Source organism: Pongo pygmaeus, chromosome 5 (genome assembly GCF_028885625.2).
Source record: "Pongo pygmaeus isolate AG05252 chromosome 5, NHGRI_mPonPyg2-v2.0_pri, whole genome shotgun sequence".
NCBI lineage: Eukaryota > Metazoa > Chordata > Mammalia > Primates > Hominidae > Pongo > Pongo pygmaeus.
In genome coordinates this window covers 12,509,290-12,525,341 of record NC_072378.2, presented here as the reverse complement: position 1 = coordinate 12,525,341, position 16,052 = coordinate 12,509,290, and the positions used below count along the sequence as shown (strand labels likewise).

Genomic DNA, 16,052 nt, shown 5'->3' with positions numbered 1-16,052 from the left:
AGGGACAGCCATGCTCTAAAACACAAATTGTATGTCTCTCTTCCCTGCTCCATGCTAATCTCTGTCAATACCTTTCACCTCTCTGTAAATGCTCCACTCTACTATGACCTTTTCTGGAGTCTGTGTTGATAGGGAGAGATTTTTGTAGGTTTCCCTGCCATTCTCCTTTATGTGTATTATTAATGTCAATACTGGGTCAATATTCCTTTTGCCATGAAATGTCCAGTGAAAGTCTAACATATCAATTGATTACTCTTGTATAAAGCAACTAAAAGGGAGAAATGAAGTGCTTATATAGAAGAAAGACATCCTTAAAACCAAGAAAAATTAAGGCATCAGTGATAGTATTTACTGAGCCATCAGAGTGGGCATTCATCAGTTTAAACCTCTTGTGTGAGTCTTTTTGCTGACAAATACCTCTTGGATATGATGCAACTTTTTACAATAATTCTAGGTGATCCTCCTGCACCCAGGAAATCTGTGTGCAGAGCTTAGCATGCCTGGGACCAGTAAATAAAGTTTTCCTCCATCTAACTAAACCGTTTGGTTGCTGTTATCTTGACCACCATGAATAAATCTACAAATAGCAAGTTGTTTTTTTCTCCTAGGGTGTCTGATTTTCTACCTATTCTCTTGAGTCAAATTACATTGTTTATCTGCTAGTGACTCCATCACTTATGTTTTTCCTGGGATCTCCGAAGGATGAGAAATACTCAAGGCTGGGTTTGCCTGAAAGATACTGAAATCTGCTCATTTGAATCTCCTTCCTCCACGAGTTTCTTATCTGGTCCCATCCACAAATTCACAAAGATGTTGCATCTGGGGGGAATCCCAATTAGATCTTACCCATCCCAATTTAGCCCCTGTTTCAGAATCACAGACGCAGGAAGAAAACGGAACCACTACCATTATTACTTGTAGTTTCCTGGTTTCTGTGTGACCTGTTACTTTTTCTGCTTACTCCTTCCTCTGTTTAACTCTCCATCACTTCCCCTTTTTCCTATAGACTGTTATTTACCATATGGTTATAGGCAAATTGATATTTCAAAAGAAAGGAAAAGAGAAACAAAAGTTCTGCACCTTGTTCCTCCTTTAAGGACAACGTTTGCAAAAACAATAACTTCTGAGCTGAGACCATGTGTTGGAGCAACTACCTCATGGGACCACTTTGCATAACCGCAACATCTGCTTGGGATGGTCTGGGTTCAGCCTTATGTGATCATCGTTCCTAAAAATAGTTTCTTTTGTTAATAAAATTAGAGAATGCTGATAAAGTTCTCTTAAAGGGTCGAAAGAGGAAAGCTCATAAATTACAGCATTCCGTTAATGAACAAAGCCACAAGAATGCAGATTGAGAAACAGCAAAAATTACAGGTCACAAGCTCTGTGAAATGTGAAAGAGTAAGAAGCTTCCAGCCTTTCCTCCACAGGCAAGATGAAGAGATGGAAATGAACTCACCCTAATCTCTAAATCAACTTAGATAATGCCTGTTCCCATATATCTTTTACTCATCTCAGATGAAAACGAAATTGACTTGAAAGAAAGCCCAGGCGTGCTCTTCAGAAGCTCAAAGAAGAAAAGTTGGTCAAAGAAATAACTACTTCCATTGTGTTTTTCTTTTTTTTTTTGCATAGCTCTAAATAAACACAAATAATTATCCTCCTCCTTCTCTCCTTCTTCTTTTCCTCTCTTTAATATTTTTTTGAAAGAATTTACACTTCTTTGCCAATTAGAGCCACAGCATCTAAGCCCTAGATAGTCCCTTTTTAAGAGGTCTTCCTGCATGAGCCCTTCTCCTCCCACAGCACATTACATTTCTTCCTTTATGGACAGGTTAACCACATTATTTATGGTCAAATTGGGACACTTTTGAAAGTGAAAGAAGTGTTACAGTAGGTAGTCAGGCACAGATGAGCAGAGCAAGAGAGGCTTCCCCACTCCCCCCGCATGGGAAAGTCAGACAACCATCAGATGATGGTCAGGTAGTTGTTAATTGTCTCTCTAAAACAATCATTGGTAGCAACCCACGCAGGGAAAGGCAGTTTCTCAATAGAAACACCTGAAACTGGTGATCAGCAGCTTCCCAGTAAGATCTCAGGAGCTGGGCAAGTGGGCTCACACCTGTAAACTAAGAGGCAAAATGGCAGAGTTTAACTGGATATGACCTTATGGGAACGCTTGACTGATAAGGGAAGAATGCATCAAATGAGCATGTGCACACCTCCAGTAACCACACTGCACCTGTGGCCCCTCCCAAGAGCTGGCAGGTCACTGCTCATGCAGACAGCCTGCCCTAAGGAAAGGCTCAGGGGAGAAGAGGCACAACTCCTCAGAAACGTGCCAACATATAAAACCCCAAGTCAGAAGTCAAATAGTGCACTTCATCTCTCTAGCTGCCCACTTGGCCCTCTTGCAAGGGTGCTTTATTTCCTTTTGTTCCTGTTCTGAAGCTGTTGAATAAACTTTCACTCCTGCTCTCAAACTTGCTTCAGTCTCTCACTCTGCTATAGGCCCCTCAGTCGAATGTTTTCTTTTGAGGAGGCGAGAGCTGAGGTTGCTGTAGACCCATACGAATTTGCTGCCAATAGCAGGAGTGCTGTTAATAATTACTCTGGGACAGGAATAAATAGCAGGGGCGATTGCAGGCAAACTGGCACTTAACATTCACCCCACTTCCAAGTACCCATTCAGCTGATTCAATGCTGGTTTCCACTTGCTGACCTGCTGCTTTTGGAGTCCTTCTCAAGTTGCTTCTTATGAGTCAACTGGGTGGCAAACTCAGTGGCCTCTCCTCTAGAATTCCCCTCCCTTTCACTCAATAGGCAACATCTCAGCAAATGCTTTTCTTTCTCAAGGTCAAGGGAAAACATTCAAAACATCTCTTGTGAAAGTTATGTATTTAAAAGACTGAAACCTGAAAAGAAGAGTAGTGGTGTACATGAAAAATCTCTCTCCGGATAAATGCTTGAGGAGACGGATACCCCATTCTCTGTGATGTGCTTATGTCACATTGCATGCCTGTATCAAAACACCTCTTGGAACCTAGAAATATATACAGCTACTATATACCCACAAAAATTAGAAATTAAAAATTTTAAAAAAAGGAAAACCTCCCTCCTACTGATCTACTTGGTTCTGATCCTGGTTCTTTGGAAACGCTTTTTTTACTTCTGCTTTTTTTTTTTTTGGCAACTAGATAGAACTTCAGGTAAAATAAAACAAAAAAGTATCATGAAATATACAATATATACAAGGAAGACTATAAAACATTTATGTGCCATTTAAAGAATAACACTTAAGAACTAGAATATTGCCAGTATTTCAGAACCACCTTCCTCACCTGGTAAATCTCCATGATCATGTCCTCCTCCCTCCCCTTGCCAGAGGTGACAGCTCCCTTTAATTTTCTGTCCATTATTACCAGTTCTGCTTTTCAGTTTTTCACACTTGTGTGTATCCCTACAAAAGATCTCCGCTTTTTATGGGGTCAGAGGGTGCTTTCATGTAGTAAGGAAAGAAAACTGTCATTCTTCTAAGAGCAAATTGTTCTTTCTAGAGAAAAAAAAAATTACTAAAACCTGATGTGCTTTCCAAATACTTAACCAACACATCATACATCAACACATGTGGAAGGGAAGAGGCTTAGGGAAAATCCTCAGCACTCACACTCCACTTCTAGGGCTCTGTCTTTGTGTTCCATTTCCGTATGGATTAAAAGCCAGCTTCCATTGTTCGGAATTTACATGAACAACTAATGTCCCCGAGGAAGTGGTGACTGATGTGGGATTTCCAACTTGTGGCAATTCTGCAGGCAGAGACCACGTTAGGCAAAACTGCCAACTATGTGAAGTATGTTGACAGTGGCGCTGACTAAATTCCTATCCTCTGAGCCTCTGTGCCCACCTGGGCAGCCAGTGTGCTCTCTCATTTTCTATCATCTTGTTCATTCAAACCTTAAAACTAATCCTTCACATTGATGAAGCTTAAGATAGGGCTTTCTAAATATTTCCCACCCAAACGGTCCAGCAGTAAAGGATAAGGGTATTTCGAGGGGTTTCTGGACATGAGAAGGCCATGGTAAGTATAGATTTGTTTATTTTCATTGTGGAGTATATCACATACACACACAGAAGAATCTAAACTACAACTGCACTCTAAGGAATAGTGATAGGCCAGGCGCGGTGGCTCACGCCTGTAATCCCAGCACTTTGGGAGGCCGAAGCGGGCAGATCACAAAGTCAGGAGATCGAGACCATCCTGGCTAATGTGGTGAAATCCTGTCTCTACTAAAAAAATACAAAAAATTAGCTGGGCGTGGTGGTGGGCACCTGTAGTCCCAGCTACTTGGGAGGCTGAGGCAGGAGAATGGTATGAACCCGGGAGGCGGAGCTTGCAGTGAGCCGAGATTGTGCCACTGCACTCCAGCCTGGGCGAGAGAGTGAGACTCTGTCTCAAAAAAAAAAAAAAAAAAAAAAGAATATTGATAGAATGAACACCCACATGCACAACACCGAGTTTTAGAAATGGAATATATGCCACACCTTAAATCTTTCTGGATAAACCTCAAAGACTGCTTCTCCTGCCCCTCATCAGAGGTAACCACTGTCCTGAATTTTGTGTTCATTATTTCCTGCTTTTCTTTATGGTTTTAACACAAGTGTATATAATCCAAAACAAACTATAGTTTAGTTTTTTCTTTGGGGGGAATTTATATAAATTGAAATTTTTTATTTATATTTTCGTGGGACTTGCTCCTCTTGCTCAAAATTATGTTTTGGGAAGTCGTCCTGTTGATGCCTGTGCCTGTAGCTCACTAAATTTTCACTATTGCACAATAATCCTTCCTATGATTTTATTTACTCTCCTTTTTTGTCTTTGAGACAGAGTCTGACTTGTCACTGGGCTGGAGTGCTGTGATGCTGCTATCACGGCTTACTGCAACCTTGACTTCCTGGGCTCAAGCCATCCTCCCACCTCAGCCTCCCCAGTATCTGGGATTACAGGTGCATGTTATCACACCTGGCTAATTTTTGTATTTTTTGTAAATATGGGTTTTTTACCCATGTTGACCAGGCTGATCTCGAACTCTTGGCCTCAAATGATCCGCTGGCCTCGGCCTCCCAAAGTGCTAGGATTACAGGTATGAGCCACCGCACCCAGCCAGTTGTAGTACATATTTAAACTCCCACCAGATGTAGATGAGAATTCTCATTGCTCAACATCCTGTTAACATGTGCTACTGTCTGGTTTTACTCCCAGTCTGGTGGATGTGAATTGCAGTATCACAAAACTTCACTGTGATTTGTATTTGTACTTCTCTGATTAATGATGAAGCTGAGTTTCTTTCCATGTGTTTATGAGCCATATATGTTTCCTTTTCTTTGGAATTCCTTTTTTGGGTCTTTTGCCCATTTTTCTATTGGGTCATTTCTCTTTTTCTTAATAATTGCTTGGAGCTCTTTAAATAGTCAAATTAGGAGTAGTGATAGATAAAAATATTAACTAAATTTTATTTACTTTTATATATGTGATTTGTTTAGATTTGCTGCTCCATAGTTAATTATTTCACCCTTTTGACAAAGAAGAGTTTTTAGTTTTAAAGTCATTGAATTCTTCAATTTTCTTCTACAGAGTTGTGTATTTTAAATTTTGTTTATAGATACTATCCTACATTCTTTTTTGGGTATTATGTGGTTTTGGCTTTTACATTTATGCCTTAATCCTCTTTGAATTTGGTGTTTGTGTATTGTGCATTAGTTGAATAGTTTATCTTTTTCTCATTGATCTCAAGTACTACCCCTGCCATAAATCAAATTTTCATATATTTGTGAATTTGTTTCTAAATGTCCCCTTCTGTTGTTTTGGTCTATTTCTTTATTAATGTGCAATATCACATTGTTAATAAGTTAATACCTATAGTTTTACAATGTTTCAATATGTAATGGGACAAACTCCTTGTTTTTCTTCCTTAGGAACATGTTGGCCATCCATTACCCTTTACTCTTTATAGAAATTTCAAAATCAACTTGCCATGTTCCATGAAAAAACCTGTTGGAGTTGTTATCATAATTACATTTACGTTTATGTCCATTAGAAGAGAATGGACAACTTTATGATATGAATCGTTTTATCCAGGAACATGGTATATTTTTCCATAATCGAGTTCTTTACTGAACTTCAAAAAAGCTCTCTCCTTCTTCTCTATAGGTGTTCTGCATGCCTTTTCTTAGATTTATTCCTGTGTGTTTATGTATTTTATATAATTTATTACTTTTGTAAAAGATATCTTAAATTACATTCTCTATCTGAATTTTTTGATATATATATATAAATTGCTTTTGTTCATTCATTAATTTGTCAATTTTCTTAATTTAAGTAATTTATTTGCTGATATTTATCTGTTTAAACAATATCACCTGTTAATAATGAGAGGTTGAGCTGGGTGTGATGGCTCATGCTTGTAATCCCAGCATTCTGGGAGGCTGAGGTGGAAGGATTGCTTGAATTCAGGAGTTTGAGACCAGCCTGGGTAGCATATGGAGATCCCTGTCCTTACAAAAATAAAGAAACAGTAGTCAGGCATGGTGGCGTATGCCTGTGGTCCCAGCTACTTGGGAGGCTGAGGTGGGAGAATCGCTTGAGCTCAGGAGCAAGGCTGCAGTAAGCTATGATGCCACCACTCCATTCCAGCCCAGGCCACAGAGCGAGATCTTGTCTCAAATAATAATAATAATATAACAAGAAGAAGAAGTTAATTTCTTTCCTTGTCATTCTTAGAACTTCTCTTTTTCTTGTTTTGTCTTGATAGTTGAGACTTCAACTGCAGTGTGAAAAAGAAGTTGTAAGATTGGTCATCCTTGTCCTGTTCATGATCTTAAAAAGAGTACTTGTAAGTTTTACTATTATATATCATATTTGTCCTAGAGTTGTGTGGGTCTTCTTTACGAAGTTAAAGACATTTCCTTTCTAAGTCTTTTTACTCATTTTCTTTCTACTTTTATGAAAGTATTATCATTAATGTTTATTGACTTAATTGAACATCTTTTTTGCAACTATAGATGTAATTATATGGTTTAATCTCTTTTAACTTGTTAAAGTAGTGAATTACAATAATCCTGATCTGTAGTTTTCCTATTTTGTTCTGTCCTTGGCTAGCATTTATATTAAGGTTATGCAACTCTCATAAAATATGCTGGGAAGTGTTCCTTTTTTTCTGTTCTTGAATTTATGTAAGAAATATTTGGTAGCGTGAGTAAACTCTTCTGGCACACTATTTCCTGTGTGACAAGATTTTTAACTACAGATTGAATTAGATTTTACTATACAGGGGATTTCTAGTTTTTCTTAAGTTATTTTTATGTAATATTTTCTACAAATACATATATTTCATCTGTTCACAACTTCTTGGCCTAAAGTTGTTCATAATATTCTGTTTTTTTCCTTTCTAATATCTATGGAAAGAACAAGTATCTTCTCTCTTTTATACCTAATGCTATTTGTTTTCATATTCTTTCCTTTTTTGGGGGGTAAATATCACCAGACATTTATCGCTTTAAGGAACAATTTTTAGCTTTTTGAAATTTTACTTTCTGTTTTGTTTTTGTACTTATTTGTATTATCTTTTTTTCCTTTTCTTTGGGTTTATTGTGCTGTTCTTTTTCAATTGTTTTAGGTTTGGTATTTAGTTCACTCAATTTTAAGACTTTCCTCTTTTCTAATGTAAGAACTATAAACAATTTTTTTCTCTGATAACTGCTTTTGTTGCTTCCTATAATTTTTAAATATAGCTTTTTGTTAAGTGAGAGAGATGGGGTCTTGCTATGTTACTCAAGCTAGACATGAACCTCTGGGCTCAGGCGATCCTCCTGTCACAGCCACCTGAGTAGTTGGGACTATAGGCATGCACCACCATGCCAAGCCTAAAGATAGCATTTTTCTTAACTCTAACTGCATAAACATTGAATAAATAAAGCAGTTTGCCCAGGTATTTATTTACATAATCTGATAATGTGTCGAGAGCATTAGGGCATAGAATACAGTTTTCATAATTTCCAATGTACTTTTTAAAAAAACTTAGATACACCTCAAATAAATAACTCCATAATTTCCTTTCCCTCTCATGTATACATACCTTAACAGGGTAAAAAATAAAATTAGCACGTTTTAAAATCAGAAAACGTTCTTAAGCAAGGCCCATGGCCTTTTATATTTATGCTACCTAAAACATAGAGAAGACTGAACATTATATGTATAGCTAGAAAAACCAGGACTGAATGTGCTTTTAGTTCATCTTCTTTCCAATTAGACACTTCCTCCCTTGTAGGTGGATCCTTTTAAGGGCCCTAGTTTTGGAGCCCAAGAGCTTGGTTTGTTTTAGACTCAACTTCTTAATCAAATGTATCTTTGGCGTGTCATTTAAAGACTTTACAGGCCGGGTGCTGTGGCTCACGCCTGTAATCCCAGCACTCTGGGAGGCCGAGGCAGGTGGACCACCTGAGGTCAGAAGTTCAAGACCAGTCTGGCCAATATGGTGAAACCCTGTCTCTACTAAAATACAAAAATTAGCTGGCTGTGGTGGTGGGTGCCTGTAATCCTAGCTACTCGGGAGGCTGAGGCAGGAGAATCGCTTGAACCCGGGAGGTGGAGTTTGCAGTGAGCTGAGATCATGCCACTGCACTCCAGCCTGGGCAACAGAGCAAGACTCCGTCTCAAAAAAAAAAAAAAAAAAAGACTTTCCAAACTTCAGTTTCCTTATTTGTTCATTAAAAAATCATAATATCAAATTCCTAGAATATTTCTAAGGATTTAATAAATGTGAAAAAATTATTAAAAATAATACTTTGTATTTACGAAGTAAATAATTATTAATTATTTTCTCCCTATAGCAGTATTTCTCCTCAAATTTTCATACCTTGTTTTTTTTTTTTCCTCATTTGTTTTTCTACTTTCCTACTTTCCCTAGGAAGCTTTCACTTTTCCCTCTCTAAATGTTGCCGGAAAGGGGTAACAGACCACAGGACAGGGTTCTTGGATCTTGCGCAAGAAAGAATTTGAGGCGAATCCATAGAGTAAAGTGAAAGCAAGTTTATTTAAAAAGTAAAGGAATAAAAGAAGGGCGTACAGAAGCAGAGCAGCTCTGAGAGCTACTGGTTGTCCATTTTTATTTTTATGGTTATAGCTTGATGATATGCTAAGCAAGGCGTGGATTATTCATGCCTCCCCTTTTTAAACCCTGTAGGGTAACTTCATGATGTTGCCATGGCATTTGTAAACTATCATGGTGCTGGCGGGAGTGTAGCAGTGAGGACAACCAGAAGTCACTGTTGTCTTGACTGGGTGGGTTTTGGCTTTTTTACTGCAACCTGTTTTATCAGCAATGTCTTTATGACCTGTATTTTGTGCGACCTCCTATCTCATCCTATGACTTAGAATGCCTAACTCACTAGGAATGCAGCCCAGCAAGTATCAGCCTTATTTTACCCAGCTCCTATTCAAGATGGAGTTGCTCTGGTTCAAACACCTCTGAGTCTTCTGACTTAGAGGCCAAGTGTTAGAGATTCAATCTTCATAGATGGGAAATCCCCTAGAGATCAATTACGTATTTAAAGCACCTCTTTTTGCAGAGGAAAAACAAAGGGGCAGGGAATGATTATCCCAATGTCTGTAACTGGGGGAGGTAAAATTTCCTAGGAGTTAATGGGAGAGTCAAGAACAAAACACAGGTTTCAGGACTCTTCTTACCTGATGAGTGGCACTTTTAATTTTTATTTAGTTAAGTGTTTTGGCCAGTAATTAGCAACCCTTTATGAGGTAGTTATGCCTATAAGACATCCGTCAATGGTCCTTTATGAGTCTACTAGAAAAAAATAACAGTTTTATTAAAAGGCTTGATGATAACTATGTGATGTTAGTCCACAGAGTACCTGTTAAGTAATGAACCTCAAGATGCCTATGAATTTAGAAATAAAATAAAATTCAGTCAATAAAATACAACGCTACATTGCAAAACTAGGCCTTCAAAAGCCAGTATGGAGCACAGAACATGGCAACTGGATAAAAAGTATTTCATTGTTGTTATTTATTTTGTCATCCTTGAGGAAACAGTCCCTAATGGCAAGTCACTTGACTTATAAACTAACAGACTTCATTAAATCTATATTGATTGATTTGACATCAGCAGTCACTCACTGAGGTTCATTCAGTCCATGCATCTGAAAACATTGGGGAATCATGCTTGCCCCTAAGGTGCTGTGACTTTGGTACACAACACCTAAATGTCTCCAGAAAGTTCACAGATGCCTGGCTAGCAGCCATCACTCCTAGTGGAAAGGATGCCCAGTGCCCAGCTGATTCCATCACGACAGCTTCCTTAACAATAGCTATGGACTATTGCTTGTTTAACCTAGCTTCAGGGACCAACATCATTCATGGAGAGGGAGCAAGCAGGGGTCTGGTCAGTCACGTCCAGCCTTGGCACCTAAAATTAGGCAGGGCTGTGGAGTAACATGAGCAGTTTGGGCGTCCACTGTCCGGCTCCAGTGTCCCCGAGTCCAGAGGCAACAGGAGTCTCTAGTCATAATGCACTGTAGAGAAATCAAAGAATTCGAGAACAAGGCCCTGGAATGCCTGGCTGCCTCCCAGCTCTCTTACGAAGAAATAAATTCCATTGTTGTCTCACTCTCCTTTCCGTACTCTCAGAATCAGCAGTTACTGTACGCCAGCACCTTTCACTCTCCAAGGAGACTGCTCAGCCACAGCAGGAAGCACAGGGATCTTAAAACATAAACTCACAGTGCTCCCCACATTGATCTCCAACACAAACCCATCTGTCCTGTCAGGGACTGTGGGCTTCGTGACTTTCTCCATGTGCTGGACTGTCGTGTGGTCACTGTTGCCAGGGACTCTTTGAACTAATCCCAAGCCTATGTCAGAAAAGCCTGTGATCGATTCCCAGTGCCATCCTGAACCACAAGATTGGAATATCGCACCTTTCAACTGCCTGGGCTGATAAACAATACAGCATGTACTCAGCTTCATAAACACTCTGCCTTGTTACAAAGGGCATTGCAAACTCGCCGTGATAGGACCTGACCTTAAAAGCTATAGACAATCTAGTGGAGCACAGACGGTTTCATAAAGTACAATCACTTCCTGGAATTCTTGGGCCAGTGCAGTCGGAGCCGTGCAAATCCTGTTTTCCTTGCATTGTTTCCTGCATGTGAATATCATCAGTCTAGCAGGTCTGTAACCATGGCACTTGTAAATAGCTGAGGGGCGACTTCTGATAAAGGCATACAGTTTTAAGAAGCTTTTTTTTTTTTAAAGACAAGCCTAAGTCAAGCTCTACAAATGCCATATAGTAACAACCAAGCTGACAAATTGCAGTTTCTGAAGCACATATATCCAGATCCAGATTTGTTTTTAAATCACCAAAGGAAGCAGAATCGATGCCCATTGTATTGAGGGTACCGTGAGTTGTTTTTCACTTGTTGTAATGTAAATTTCCACACCAAATCCATAGAGATGGACACTGACTACAATTGCTAGCAATTCTTTCCATAGTATGTTTCCTTTTCCACTGAATGGGGCTGGGAAATTTTAATTGCTCTGTCCCTCAGTTTCTCCAATCAGCAAGAGGAAGAGAAAACACCAGTTATTTCTTGGAATGCTCAGTTTAAAACTTACTCTTCAAAAGTTTGACACCACTCTTCCTACTCCAACTTTATTTGGGGCTTGACAGGCTCTTATTTAAGCTTTGAGATGATATGGTGAATGAAACGTGTGGTCTCAGCTACTCAGGAGGCTGAGGTAGGAGGATCACTTGAATCTGGGAGGCAGAGGCTGTTCTCCAGCCTGGGCAACAGAGCGAGACCCCACCTCAAAAAAAAAAAAAAAAAAAACCAGGGAGACACAAACAGACTGCTTTAAGTTTCTGGAAAATCCAAAGATGTTTACTAGATTTGCTGCAAATGCCTCAGTATGTAAAGTTTGAATTGGCTGAATCAATCCTGATTCTTCCGCCTTGTATATTATTGAAATGTTGGTTGAACTGATGATATAAGTTAAAATTCTTAGCAGGTGTTAAATGTGGTGGATATTGTACGAAGTGTCGACAAAAGTGTTTTAGGCTGAGAAGGATATCCTTGGGAGAGAAAAAGAAAACAAGAGACCACTCATACAATAGTATGAGACTATTGCTTATGTTTTCATAGAGACTTACGTTTAATTTTTTAAGATTCAGAAGTCATTCTGAAACTTTAAATTATTTCTTTTCTCTCTCTCTCTCTCTTTTTTTTTTTTTTTTTTTTTTGAGCTGGGGTCTCTCTCTCTCTCTCTCTAGCTTGGGCTGGAGTGCAGTGGTGCAATCATGGCTCACTTCAGCCTCAATCTTCCAGGCTCAAGTGATCTTCCCGCCTTGCCTCCTAAAGTGCTGGGATTATAGGCATTAGCCACAGTGCCTGGCATATTTATATTTCTGAATTTTAAATTAAAATCAGTAACATCTGACCAATATCTTCACTTAGTATCAAGGACAAGTTTGACGCCTTGGGGAAAAATGATGTCTTCTATTATGCCAACACATTGCACGTGGTAAGCACTAAAAGTTTTAGGATAGTAATTAACAAAATATACCTCAGTTTAATGCTTTCTCTTAAAATAATTAGCAAAGGTATTTTTCATGAGTTGTTTTTCTCATGACACATCTTAGAATGATGATCTGCTTTCAAATCTTCACTTTCCATGAAACTACTCTGTGTTTCAGGTGTCATCTAACTTTTTTTTTTGACAGAGTCTCGTTCTGTCGCCAGGCTGGAGTGCAGTGGGGCAATCTCGGCTCATTGCAGCCTCTGTCTCCCGGGTTCAAGCGATTCTCCTGCTTCAGCCTCCCGAGTAGCTGGGACTATAGGTGCATGCCACCACGAGCAGTTAATTTTTGTCTTTTAGTAGAGACGAGGTTTCACCATGTTGGCCAGGCTGGTCTCGATCTCTTGACCTCATGATCTGCTGGCCTCGGCCTTCCAAAGTGCTGGGATTACAGCTGTGTGCCACCGTGCCAGGCCCATCTAACTTTTTAATATAGATTGTATGATGTTTTCATAAAACAAGTAGGGCTCAGAAAGGCCGTATAAAGCCACACAGCCAGCAAGCAGCAGAGTCTGCATTTTAATCCAGATGTTCATGGCTTCAAAGCAATGTTATTTAACTCTAACAATGCAATTGAACTAACAATTGACATCAGACACAAATATTCTAAAGAACCTGGAGAAATAGAAAAGAATTGGATAGAACTGATGGCTCATAGGCAGAAGCTGTGCGTCAGGAAGAGGAAATAAATGGCATTGTTCAGCCATGAAGCTATATAATTTCAACCTGACTTTCCTTCTCTATTGTCCTGTCTCATTGTCTAGCTTGTAATGTGGCCGCAGTCATGTCAAGTGGCTAACTTCCTGCATATTTGGTTTCCTCATGGGAGCTTAGTAATTCCTGATTGATTTAGAGCAATAAAGTAAAATAAATTCTAGTTTTTCCAACTTCCATGCCATAGAAGTGAAAATGTATTTTCACATTGATGTATTTAACCACTTCCCCTGCACGAACTAGTGATATGATGCCAACTGTCAAAGGATCTGACTTCTCTTTACATTTATATAAGTTCTCCGAGCTCAAGGGTAAGGTAATGTACACTTTCCCTGGCAGCCAGCAGGCTCAGAGGCATTCTCTGTTGGTTAAAACTACTTCTCTGGGTCCCATTACCATATTGCCTGCAACCTAATAATGCCACACCAAATTTGGCCTTCTGATAAGCAAGAGTAACTTCCTCTATAGCCAGAGGGAGGCACATAGCATGACTTTGGAGCCAGACTTGGCTTTATATATTATATTTACTTTAGGGGGCAATTCATTTACGGGCACAGGCAGGGACATAAATACCTCCTTTTCATGAGGGTCCCAGAGGGACAGCAGGCATACAATGTCGCTTCATACCACACGAACAATACAACATAGAAGACTCCTGCTAGCATAATAAACAAGCCGCAGTCACCGTGTTCTTGACATTGACAATGCTTTTTAAAGTTAGATCAAAAAGGTGCTTGGGCTTTTTAAAAATGTTTTTAAACTTGGTGTCTGTCTGGACAGGGGCAAAAAGTCCTCTCCATCTGTTGGATGCAATAGACCTGGAAGTCGCGTGATTTAAATAAATTGTGCTTGCAGCATTTTGAAGGCATTTTTCCTTAGGAGCTGCATGGTAAAAAGAAATTATTTGGGGTTTTCGTTCTGTCCACAATATTTAATCAATTATAGTTTATATTACTTTTCTTTTGATAATTAGACTAAGCCTGGTAGAATAGAGAGCAATCCAATAAAGAAGTGAAATTTCAGCTTACATTTTTCAGAGGATCACTGAATACATCTAAGATTTAGAATTTTAATTATTGACTATAATTAACTATTAACTTATAATTAATTATATAAAGTATTTTGATATTTTGATAGGTTTCTTAGGAGTTTTATTTTTCTTTTTTAAGGGAGGCAGTAACTAACTTCTCTTTTAAAATAAAATTAGCTTAAACATCAATTGGAAGTTAAGGCCAACATTAGAGAAACATCAAACTACTTCCAAAAATCAACCAGTCTGTCTCACTCTTTGTGTCTGTCCTGCATTTTGAAAGTTTGGAAAACCAATAATAGAAATTTTTCTCCAAAATAAATTAAATATCATTTACCCAGGAACAGGAACAAAAAGTTTCTCAGTCCTAAGAATGTAGTCATCAACATATGTCTCTCTGTATAAATGTGTGCCTTTCTGTTTAGAAGAAATGAAATATTCTTCAGACAATATCTACTTATACTCATTAACAATTTATTTACCAAGAGTATGCACTCTTTCTTACTAGAGTAATACTGAGTAAGGAAAAGGAATTCAGACCTGTATCCAGCCAACATGGGTATTACTGTCTCCAACTAGTCATATCCATGTTAGACATTGTCTGGTTAGAGTTAGAGCAGGGACTCATATATGACTGGGACACAAACTGAGATAGATAAATCCCAAAGACAGACATGGATAAATTGCTAAGGGAGGCCCTATTTGAATTTCAATAGACTCAAATGTTAACTCCTGCCATCACAAGCAGAACAAGACATTGTATGCTCAGGTACCGGAGTGTTTAATTCATCAGTGGCTCTGTTGATCCATGTGTTGTATGGGATCTCCAAGATGTTCACTTTAGTAACCTACCTGCTCATGGAAACAACCAAACTTCAGTTTAAGTATGGCTTATCTCTTTATTCATGATTGACATTTGGAGTTTTTTTTTTTTTTTTTTGAGACGGAATCTTGCTCTGTCACCCAAGACGAAGTGCAGTGGCATGATCTCTGCTCACTGCAACCTCCACCTTCCTGGTTCAAGCGATTCTCCTGCCTCAGCCTCCCGAGTAGCTGGGATTACAGGTGCGTACCAGCATGCCCAGCTAATTTTTGTATTTTTAGTAGGGATGGGGGTTTCACTGTGTTGGCCAGGCTGATCTCCAACTCCTGACTTCAATTGATACAGCCGCCTCGGCCTCCCAAAGTGCTGGCATTGCAGGCATGAGCCACTGTGCCTGGCCTCATTTGGAGCTTCTTATAGACTTCTGAGAAATGATTTACCTCAGTTGAAGGAAGATGGATTGCATGTCACAGGCAAAGTGTGTTTGGACAAGCTGTGTGAGAGTTTTCATGGCTAGCAAATACATTGTCCCACAGAAGGTCATAAAAAAAAATCTCACTCTAACACTAAGAAATACCACAATTGATGTCATAGTTTTTAAATAACAATTTGTATAGCTGTGGTCTTGACCCACAACCGTCAATTCTATCCAAATACCTTGCAAGGCTTGTTTCCAACCGTCTCTATAAACAGTGAGAACATCATCCAGTGTCCTGAGGTAGTTGATTTAAGCTCAGAGGCGGGCCTCGCCCTCTTGAAAGAAGCTAAGGGATATTTCTCCTAATACAGGCAGGGAAGAAGAGTTATCAGGTTACTCCACAACATTGACCAGCTCAAAT

General features: G+C 39.1%; 1 long non-coding RNA gene across 1 annotated transcript; it reads left to right on the top strand.

The window, feature by feature from the left end:
* Nucleotides 1–10,940: 10,940 nt before the first annotated feature.
* Nucleotides 10,941–13,533, top strand: LOC129037943 (uncharacterized). The gene is made up of 2 exons (XR_008503023.2): nucleotides 10,941–11,241; nucleotides 12,794–13,533. It is a non-coding gene; the product is annotated as an uncharacterized LOC129037943 (long non-coding RNA).
* Nucleotides 13,534–16,052: the final 2,519 nt, after the last annotated feature.